Source organism: Apostichopus japonicus, chromosome 4 (genome assembly GCF_037975245.1).
Source record: "Apostichopus japonicus isolate 1M-3 chromosome 4, ASM3797524v1, whole genome shotgun sequence".
Lineage (NCBI taxonomy): Eukaryota > Metazoa > Echinodermata > Holothuroidea > Aspidochirotida > Stichopodidae > Apostichopus > Apostichopus japonicus.
In genome coordinates, this window is record NC_092564.1 from 6,790,647 (window position 1) to 6,801,780 (window position 11,134).

Sequence of the window (11,134 nt, forward strand, 5' to 3'; positions counted from 1 at the left end):
AACTCTAGCTACCCTTCCTGATATGCATATTATAATATGGAACCCCCCTCCCCCCCAAAAAAAACCCCCACATATTTGACTGTGTTACAACGGAAGAAAGCAAAATGCATAAGGTATTCTAAAAACACCAGCCGATCTGTCTTTTGTTCAAAAACGTAGTTGACGCTTTCCCCCTCCTGTGGTTACTATAACTCATGCTCATAGCGTTTTGTATGGCGATAAATGATTTTTTTTATGTTTAATGTTACGTTATTATTGCATCTGGCAACAGTATAGTTAACGATGTCATGAAAGCAAATGCTCTTTAAGATAAGTGTTACAATGTCTTCCATGTAAATATTCAATTAATCAGCCGTTTATTAATATTCACGTGATGGACAACTCTGGAATGGTTTGACCTTAAAACTTCTAATCAATCAACTTCGGCGGACCTGGATATCCCTTGAATGATGGGAACGGTATACAGCTATAAACGAATATCCCTTAATGATGGGTACGCAATACAGCTACATACGAATATCCCTTGAATGATGGGTGCGCAATACAGCTACATACGAATATCCCTTAAATCACGGGTGTGCTATATAGCTACATACGAGTACGGTATCTCTTAAATGATTGTTGCGCTGTACAGCTACATATGAGTATCCCTTAAATGATGGGTGCGCTATAAAGCTATATACAGTTAGTATACATTTGTTGACGATCCAAACATACTTTTAGAATTTCATCAATTTCTGTTGAGCTCATGATACTTGGTGAATTAATTCGGTAATCAGCGATATTATCATATTTGTATGGTTTCACTTTATATATCTTGGAATTTTTTGCAATGACAGATCTGAACAAAAAGTAACAGATTTTGGGAGAATTTGAGCTCTGGATTTATATTAAATGTCATGTCAAAGATAAACTAGGGATTTTATTGGAAAATTAAAACTCCTGTATTTCTTGTAAAAGCCTGAGACATGGATCATGCAGAAATGAACGAACGGCGGAAGTTGGCTTATCACGGGAATACGGCTATACGGCTTTGTGCGCTCACGTGATACTCAGAAGGGCGAATACTGTCTACATGTAGATGAGTTGTGCGTATGAGCAGTCATGACGTCATTTAAGATATATACCGATTGCAGAAAATTCTAGATGTTGCGTAACAAATGGTGATAATTAAGTTGAACAATCTCGCGAGCCTTGTTTCGCTTCCAAACACGCCCCAGTTTTCTGTTCAATTTCAACTAAACAACATCAACAACAATTATAATAATAACAAGACATGAATCTAAGAGACTGACTTGATAGTAAGCCAAAGAGGCTTCTTCGCGAGTTCCTGCTTGCAGGAGGATCTAAAATACATACATACACACATACATGGACTCTTTGTGCAGATTCGGGCAAAAAGCAAAATGCACTTTGATGATTGTAAGAACGTAATTGTTTAATACTGCCCCCATTTTCTCCATTATAACGTATACGCAGAACAACACATAGAATTGCGCGGCTATACGAGAGCCCTATATCATACAAACTTTATAAGATGTTTCTTGTGCAACATTAAGATAATTAAATACCAATGAATTAAATGTATTTTACTTAGAAGTATAACGCAATTCAAAGCAATTCCTTTCGGTCAAGTTTCACGCTTTTCAAGAAAGTTCCAGTCGCAATAATCCACTGATTGGCAACATTTATGCCCTATTATAAAAGTTCAGTATCATCTCATTGTGAATATGTTATCTTTATATGCACATGTCTATCGATTGCAGGACTTTTGCAGAAGAAAATGTCTCCTTGTTACTATAACAAAACACGACACGTGCCCTTCCATTTTATAACCAATTTCCGGATTTTTTTCTCTCAATATTTTTGTTCTTTTCAGTTCTCTATTATCTTTCACTATTGTCGATGGCGTATATCAGTCCGAGTGGCTGTTAAAAACGATATAACATGACAAAGCATTAAATCAGCTCGGCAAAGTTGCCAAGTGATCACATATTTTATTGCAATTGGAAATAACATGCTTACAAATATATGTTGATAAGTTGATAATGGTCCGTGGATTAAATCAGGTAGTCCAGCGGTTTTGATTCATGAGCCCCAGTGGTTAGTAGAATCAAACCTATAAATCGCATTACAGACGTGTATAACGTGTTTTGATAGCAGGTGTTTTCTAAAGCACATATCAAATCAAGTTTTTTCCACTTGGATTTAAGTATTTTAATGATGACTGTAAACGCAAAGGCTTTCTGATATATATATATATATATATACACGGATAAGGTAATGCTCATGATTAGACTATGCTTATATCCATACAAGTATAGTGATCATTACAAAATACATACGCACAAAAACCTATATATATATAGCAACTACCATACACAAAAGCTCGCAGTTACTGTGAGCATAAGTAGATGCTGTAGCCTATAAGCAGCTTATTAACAGCATACTTCTTATATACAAAATAATAGTCTCGAGAGAGCGAGTACAAGCTCCGAATTTCGAATACGAGCATGCGTACAAAGTTAGGAGTGGTAAGTAAGAGTACCGGTGTATACGAGCACACAACCATGAGTATGAATACTAGTAGATAAGTACAGTATATATGTTGCATATATATATATATATATATATATATATATATATATATATATATATATATATATTTCCCCTCAAAACTTCCCTGTTAGCACTTCAAATTGAACTTATGTTATTATTCTTTTAACTAGAAGAAAATGCATTTCAATGAAATATATGCTCATTAATCACACATTTTGGATTTAACATGCAAATTTTCACGAAATGTTTTAAAACGGTAAATGAATGATATCATTTCTGATCAAGAAACTTACCCAAAAAATAGGATAGATTTTTAACCGGGCTTATCTTGTTTGTTCTCCGCTAAAATATTCCTGCATGTTTAAATTCAAATCTTAATCTGATCCAGAATAAAAAGACAATCATTTTGTACGACTCTTCGACGGTGAATTTGCTTGAAGATAGGAGGATAGTTTACCCGTTAGAATTCTTTTTATGTTTTACCAAAATTTGAGTTAATCTTCTGATTTTATTACCGTCACAAAGTCAATATTCTTTTATCACTCACTCTCTCTCTCTTGGCTTTTTTATTTGAGGTCAATTTTAATGATACCCCACGATTATAAAAATGTCTCGAAACAATACGACAAAATATGGCTCTCTATAAAACACAATAGTTTGGAAATAATCAAACACAAGACCATTGTTGATATTAAAATTGATTTAACGGGCTTGCTATAGTAACAAATATATAACAGACGTTTCCAGCAACAACAACAAAGAAATATGTCATAAAAAAATCTGATATCAAAATAAACTGAAGAAAAGTCAATTTCATTACTGAATAGAGAAAAAAATATTAAAATTGAATATTCTTCGATCATATTCAAGCTCATTATGTTTACCTCCGACGTATTCATAGCTATCCTATATTGTTTACGGACAAAATATGTTTTGATGAAGAAGCAAGGCTTATCAGTGAAATGGAGGCAGTTATTAACTTAACTTCTCTCGTTTTTTTCTTCGTTTTTTTTTTGGGCTTTGTATGGGAATGACACAAGCCATGCTATAGCAATGACTGTTGAAGTCTTCATATCAAGATTTATCACCTGGCAATTCCTCAGAGCGCGTATACAGTTTAAAGCCAATGGATGTCGGCATCTTTTGTATGCCCATATAAGGGAAATATTGACATGACATCACGAGACGTAGCCAATCAGAGACGACGTCGGCATCGTGATAAAAGCACAGCAAGTGCACTCTCAGTGAATTTTGTAGTGTCGTAAATGACTTTGACTGCCTGCTACATATATCCACAGAGATTTATGTGAGGTCTTTGACATGTTATCTCGTAGTAGCTATCCTTGAGAAATATTAAAGCTCAAATAAATGTTGGTGTATTTTTTTTTTTTTTTTGGCCTTCTTCTTCTTTCTTGCAAACTGCGTGTGACTGATATAGAAGATTATTCCTCTGTAAGGAGACATTGCGGGACGTTTTAATAACGAAATTTGACGAGATCAGCTCTCATGGATTGTTCAAATCAGTTCAGAAATAAAAATTCCTCGTATGTGAACTGTATTAGCAGTAGAAGACCTCCATATATAAACGGGGAGTAAAAGAACAGTTGTTTTACAATTAGTAACAAACAATATGAACTAATGATGAAAATTATCTCTTGCGAAAACAAGTTAAATGTTATAATAAAATAGATTTGCTTCATGCACCATTTTGCTTGTGCAGGACCCATGTGTCGGGACTGTCGCACATAACTCAAATTAACTCCTATTACACTCCTCCCACCGAAGAAAATAAAGAAACAAAACAAGAAATTCACTTTTAATCGATATAGTTTTTTCATTTTCAATAAGGGTAAAATGAATATGAGTTTATCTGCATTGGATTGCATGGTTCGAGCCGTTATCGTTTAGCCTACATGAAGTCACATAAATATAGGTTTTTTCTTTTCAATGTATGGGTTTAAATTAAAAAACGCCGTCCAACTATTAGCGTTCTTGCTTTTCATCATTGATCTGATAGCCAACCAATAAAACGACGTGAAATATCTGACGTCATTAATCATTTCTTTATGATGAAATTGTTTCCAGTTCTTGTGATGAGAACAATTTATGATATGAATATACTAATAATACTAAAAAATTAGTAATTTAGGCTACTATTCGAGTTGCATATAATAGAGTGTTTTTGGAGTAGAAGTAAACATTTGGTAAACAATTGACACATTCTAATGTAATTTCTAAACCATTGGCTAAAACATGAAGGGTATCTTAGAATTATCATGCCATGTCAGTCTTGTATGTGTGAAGTCTGTTTATGATTATAAACATTGCACAACAAGATATAATACTACACAGAAGGACATTCCTCACTCTCAATCTCTCTCTCTCTCATACATACAGATATACATACATACATACACGCATACATACACGCATACACAAACGAGTTATACTGCCGCCACTGTCGGTAGTATTATCTGTTGAAATAACAATTGGCTAAGTCTCGAAGTCTTGAAGCGATTTATGTTGTAAATTTTGTGGAAAGGATGTTTCCTAGTTAGTACGGTAATGTTCCTATTTTTTTATTGTTAGTTTATCTTAATTCGATCATTATTTAGTACATAGTACTATCAGTAAGATAGTGGAAGAACACGACATTGCACCAATAGCAGCAGTCAACAACGGCATAATGTTTTGTGAAGTTGGGAAATATGTTGTTGAAAAAAGTGACGAGCGCCATCTACTAAATTACTATATTTGTTCTTAAAATAAAACTGTTAGCAAACTGCTTATCCACTAGAGAGCCTGTGTAGGAGAATGTGTAAAAGTAAGTTGGCTTGACGTTTCGATCCTTGCAGGATCTTCTTCAAAGGCTAAAAGGCTATAATTTTTCTTGGTAGTTTACTAGGGCAGTTAAAACGAGTTACGGTAAACTATGCTATATGTGTTTGTTTATATGTATATATATATATATATATATATATATATATATATATATATATATATATATATATATATATATATATACGAAGTACTGTAATTACATTAAATATGTAGTTAATTGAAACAGTTTAATCAAACATCAGAATGGTTTTATTGAAAAAATATGCGACGTCGTGATCAAGGTATTTACAGTGGGCTACAAAGGTGTCATTTCCATTGTGTAATTTATTTGATTATATTTTTTGGAAAGAACCCCTCATTTTGTGATAAGATTTCTGTCAGCATTAGAACAGTTTACATGTAAACATCTGTCAAAATTTTCTCGAAAATATTTGAGGTTTACTACCGCGACTCCTACACTCTATACAAGATGTCTGTATGTCATCTGTACCTAAGATGATCCACTGATGTGTTCCTACATTAATGTCTCATTTCACAGTTGCAATTTGCCTCAAACGTGGAACGCCCCTTAGTTATATCGCCATCCATTTTGACTGTCAATATTACCAAACATCACTATAGGTTTTTTTGACGTCACTTCTGAACCCCCCCCCCAAAAAAAAAAAAAAAAAAAAAAAAAAAACATCAAATCAAATACAGATAAAGCGTTAGGATACCTGGTTTCCTGAAAACTTAATTCAAATCTGTCAAAATACCTGTCATTGGGCCTTATTATTATAGTAATCCAATTCCGACATCAAAATGAATTATTCATCAAAATAAATTATTCATCAACATGAATTATTCATCAAAATGAAGTTTTCAGAATACCGTTTGTATCTCTTGTTTCTATAAACTACCTCCGACCTATATTCTTTGATAAAGAGCATTTCATTCGCCTCAACCTAACCTAATTTATTCATATTGTTTATTAGAATCCGTGTTCGACACGACTTTTGGTTTAAAAAAAATCCTGGTTTTAACCAGGAATTAATTATCCATGTTATAAATATTGACTTACAGTAAGTCTGCAACGTGACTTTGCACCAACAATCCAGAAATCACATCAATCACGTGGGGGAAAAGAATTGTAAAATGACATGACGATTAAACATTAATTAATCTCAACCGACTGGATACAGGAAAGTGCTGTGTAGGGTCAGTGAGCACACGTTCGCACATGATGTCAGATAGAGAGAGGTGTAGAGAAAGAGAGAGAGAGGGGGGGTGGGGGGGGCATATGCGTAGGAGCCCAATTTGATTGGGGGGGGGGGGCTGTTACGACTTGCCCGAAAAATATAACCAACATTTTTCGCGCGCTTCCTGCGCATTCCACCCGTTAATGTGCATATCATATAGGCATGCATCAGTTATTACATCGCATGCCAATAACATACAATCATTTAGTCCTTCCATATTGGTTATAATTATTGGGAAAGTCGTTACAATAATAATGATAAGAAAAAATATAAGTTTAACCATTGAAAAACACATCGCAAATTATTTTTCTTTCAGTAGGTGCCCGAAAAAATTCTCAGCATATTGCCCGAATTTTTACAAATATTTTTGGTTGGGGGCTGCAGCCCCCCCCAGCCCCCTCCCCGCCTCCTACGCCTATGGGGGATATAACATTTGTTTTAAAAAACATGGAATTGGGATAGCCAAATACAATGGAAATCAAGATTAGTTTATAACTATTTCAAAGTAACAGTTTGGATTAAGCTCTTTATTTTTTCTTTCATATATAGAACTTTAACTTGAAATCGATTTTTATTTTTCCTTCTTAAATTCTTTTTCTTAGAGGGGTTAGTTGCGGGTGAGTATTTTTGTCGTTATAATACTGAATTGAGCCAACGGTTGCCGCAAAACAATTATTTACACATGATTTATATCTTAGAACTAGGATCCCAGACAATTGATATGGTATTATATGCCCCCCTTCTAAGAAGTTGTTAAATGTTTTAAAGCATTTTCAAGGGTTATACTTCAAAAGCCTCTAAAGACACTTTGGTCTGGAGTGGCTCTTGAGCGGTTTATGCCTCAGTAAAAATTATAGTGCGTCCTACTTTTCTTCTTCTAAATAACTCAAAGTTGGTACTTTCTTACACGCTCAGCAGTACATCTATATGTGTACATAGGATTCTTGTACCATGCAGCTGTGTCTTGACATACGGCGAGATACGGCGGTAACTATTGCCTAATGTGATAAAGGGGGTCGGGGAAAGGGGTTGGGACAGGCCGGCGGGTTAGCATAAAATTAAATTCGACAAGGATAGAGTCGGAATAAAGAAGGAAAGCCAATAATTTTCAGACTGGAAGCGTTAACTAAAACAAAAAACCCAACCTCCTCCCCACCCCCCGTAAAACTAGGAGATGAGAAGCTGACTTCACTGGGATATATACCACTCTCCCTGGAGTACGGTACCTAGCCATAAAAAGAATAAAATAATTCCTTTCCCGGTGGCTGGGCTGTTCTCCGGATGTATAAACTTTACTTCCGGAGCCCTCTACCCATCGGGTTTCTATATTAGGGGCCCTACCTTTGCCAATATTGCCTACATATGCTTACATTTGCTTTATAGATTAACGTGTTATGTGATGAGATATCTCTAAGAAGAAACGCTAAATATGATTGTCTCCTTGTCGCATTACAGAGACAGCAATATTACGGCAAGTTCCTTGTAGTGATTTTTTTTTTATACCAAAGATGGAGAAGACATGTGATTTTGAACTTTGTTAGAAAAACGGTACACGTCATAAAGAAGAGAAAAATTGAGGCTAAAGTAAGCTATGGGAGAAAATATGGACTTTATATCTTTCGAAATCATAATAAATTTTGTATTACAAATGTATATTCGCTAACCCCCTTTTTTTATATATACAGGCGGAGTGTATAGCCTAGTGGTTAACGCCGGCGTCTCCCAGTCATGAGATCCCCGGTTCGATTCCCCGCCGACAGCAATGTGTGTCGTCTGGCAAGGGTGTTGTTCAATAACAACTTCCCGACATGGACGTTAAATGGATGTGTGCCGAGAGATTGGCTACGGTCAGCTTGCGAGTCTACAAGCCTCCATGGCTTCTTTCGCGAGTTCCTGCTTGCGGGAAGATCACTATACATACATACATACATACATACATATAGCAAACTAGGATTTGGATATCCATTTGCGCATGCGCACTTCAATGAATATCATGCACACCGTATTATACCTGTCCATGCCAAATGAAGTCATTGCTTTCATAATAAGAGAAAACCCCGGAACTCGTTCATTTGCAGGAAAACAAATGTCTCATGAAAATTAGGGGCGCTATTTTGTTGCATACAATTCATCTTGAGTTTACACGCGTGCCATGGGCTCATATATATCTATCAACTAACCGTGTCTTAAAACACATTAAACAAAATCAATCAGATCAACGTAAGAAATGTGCTAATGATAATTAAAAACTCAAGATGTGAGTGATTAATGGAGACTCGTAACACATTAATCATTTAAATGGGGATGTTTAAATGTGAGCCGAAGAAGCTGGATATTTAAGGTGTAGAAATGTTATAAATGAGCCATTATTAAATTGATATTCATTCATATTGATATCATTACGCAGAGGCGTAGCCTTATTGGACAAGCTGTTCATGGAGCCTAAAGACACAGGCTACAAGAAAGTTTTTCGCTCGAAAAGAAAAAAAAGAAAAATAGCAAAATTTCCATCACTGACGTTTTATGTGTTTTCATCACATTTTTTTTATGAAATAACAGTTGAACGTCCTTCACTAACAGACTAAAGTGAGGTTGGAGGGTGTTTGGTGGCAGACACATAGTTAAACGTTCGCGTTTATTTAACCACTCGTGAATTTCCCTCGCCGAAAATTTGCTGATGTAGTGAGGCTTAGATTGGTAATCTCTTTGTAATAACCATTTGGGGGGGGGGGGGGGAATGCTCAAAGAAGTCTAGTTTGGATAAATACAACCCACATATATGTTGGGCCTGGTTCGAATGTCAGAATGATGGGGAAAAGTATAATTATTTGTGAACGCTGTTAGTATACTCAATTTGAAGTATGTCCCGATGGTTCCTGGCATGCACTTGCCAGATAGGTGCCAGAAAAAAAAGGGGTGGGGGTATCGAGATCCAGGTCGAGTTCTGAGGACAATTATATCACCTGGCCCCATTTTTATGAATTTTCAATTTTTCCTTAAGCATATTATGACAATATAAATACATGTTAGTTGTTATCCCATAATTCCCCTTCCCCCTAATTGACCCCGAGTCTTTGGGCTGTAGCTCCCCACCCCCCCCCCATCAGCTCTCACCCCTATCGTCAAGTCTGATGGGTATTTAGATTTTAACTGATAAAAAAATGAACAATACCGAAGTACTATATTGTTTGCATTAATTCTTATAAAAAATCAAATCCAAAAATGAAAATAATGAAAAAATTTAGCTGTTTAGTTCGACATATTATATTTACACACAAAAAACGTGCCTATAGACTGATTATTGTGGACTTTGTTTCTGAAAGGAGAACACTTTCAGAAGAGAATGAATTAATAGGAATTCGCTGTCATTACATGTGAGTGATTACCTGCTATTTTGGGCCTCCATTTTGAGTCACTCTCTCGAGGTACGGTATCGTTCATTCAAAATGGTGAATGAAATAGCAATTAGAAATAGAAATTAGCAATTTATCAAATATTTCATGATGTTTAGCGATCTATATTTAGAGTAAGGAGAATCATTCAAAGAGATGTAATTCTAATTTGTAAATAGATTATAATATTTCCTGGAAATCATAACCTACTTGGACCCAAATTATTACTGTATCAGTTTTTGTCTCAAATTTAGCATGTAAAAACTGCTCAAAAAAATATCAATAGAGTGTTCAATAAGACAATTAAATGTCTCAACGAGAAAGAAGACTTTGCCGGTGACAATAAAAATGCTCTGTGAAATTTGAGCTTCAAGAACAGTATGTATTTTTTTTTTAAAAGTAGGCCTAAAGTGGGGGCAGCATTTATGTTTTTTTGTTGTTTTTTTCGTCATTCCATGTAGACGTTACATGTATACTCTACGCATATAGTGATAACTTCTATATCTTGTAAACGATGAAGAATTGACTAAACTTAGTGTAATTTATTATTCGCTAAATACATTTAAAACGATTAAACAAGGCAGAAACTGGCACTTGTAACTTATATCATATAACTTCCGATGATTTGTGAAAATGTTTAAATGGTGACTTTAGACACAACAATGAATTTTTGAGTTGTGGATCAATACGAAAACACTGCTATTATTTCATGGTTGCATTTTCATACGACTAATATATTTCGAGAAATGATCCTTTAAGCAGCTGAGGTGCATATCTTAAACGTGACTGGACTGCATATCTTAAACGTGACTGGACTGTATAACCTAATGCACCGACCATTTTGGTCAGTTCTTCAGATGCAAAAATATGAAGAAGAAAAAAAGCCTCAATATGGAAACAAAAGATTTAAGGCCTCAAAAGACGTGTTTAAAATATTCTACGATTTGACAAGTACAAATGATGATGAAAATATTTGTAAGAATGTACTCTACTGTTTATACTAAGCAAAAAGAATATGCTTTGCTCGAATCTTTTGCAGAATTTATCAACAATGGATTAACATTAACATTAAAGCTTGCACCGATGAAACGACGTATGTATGTA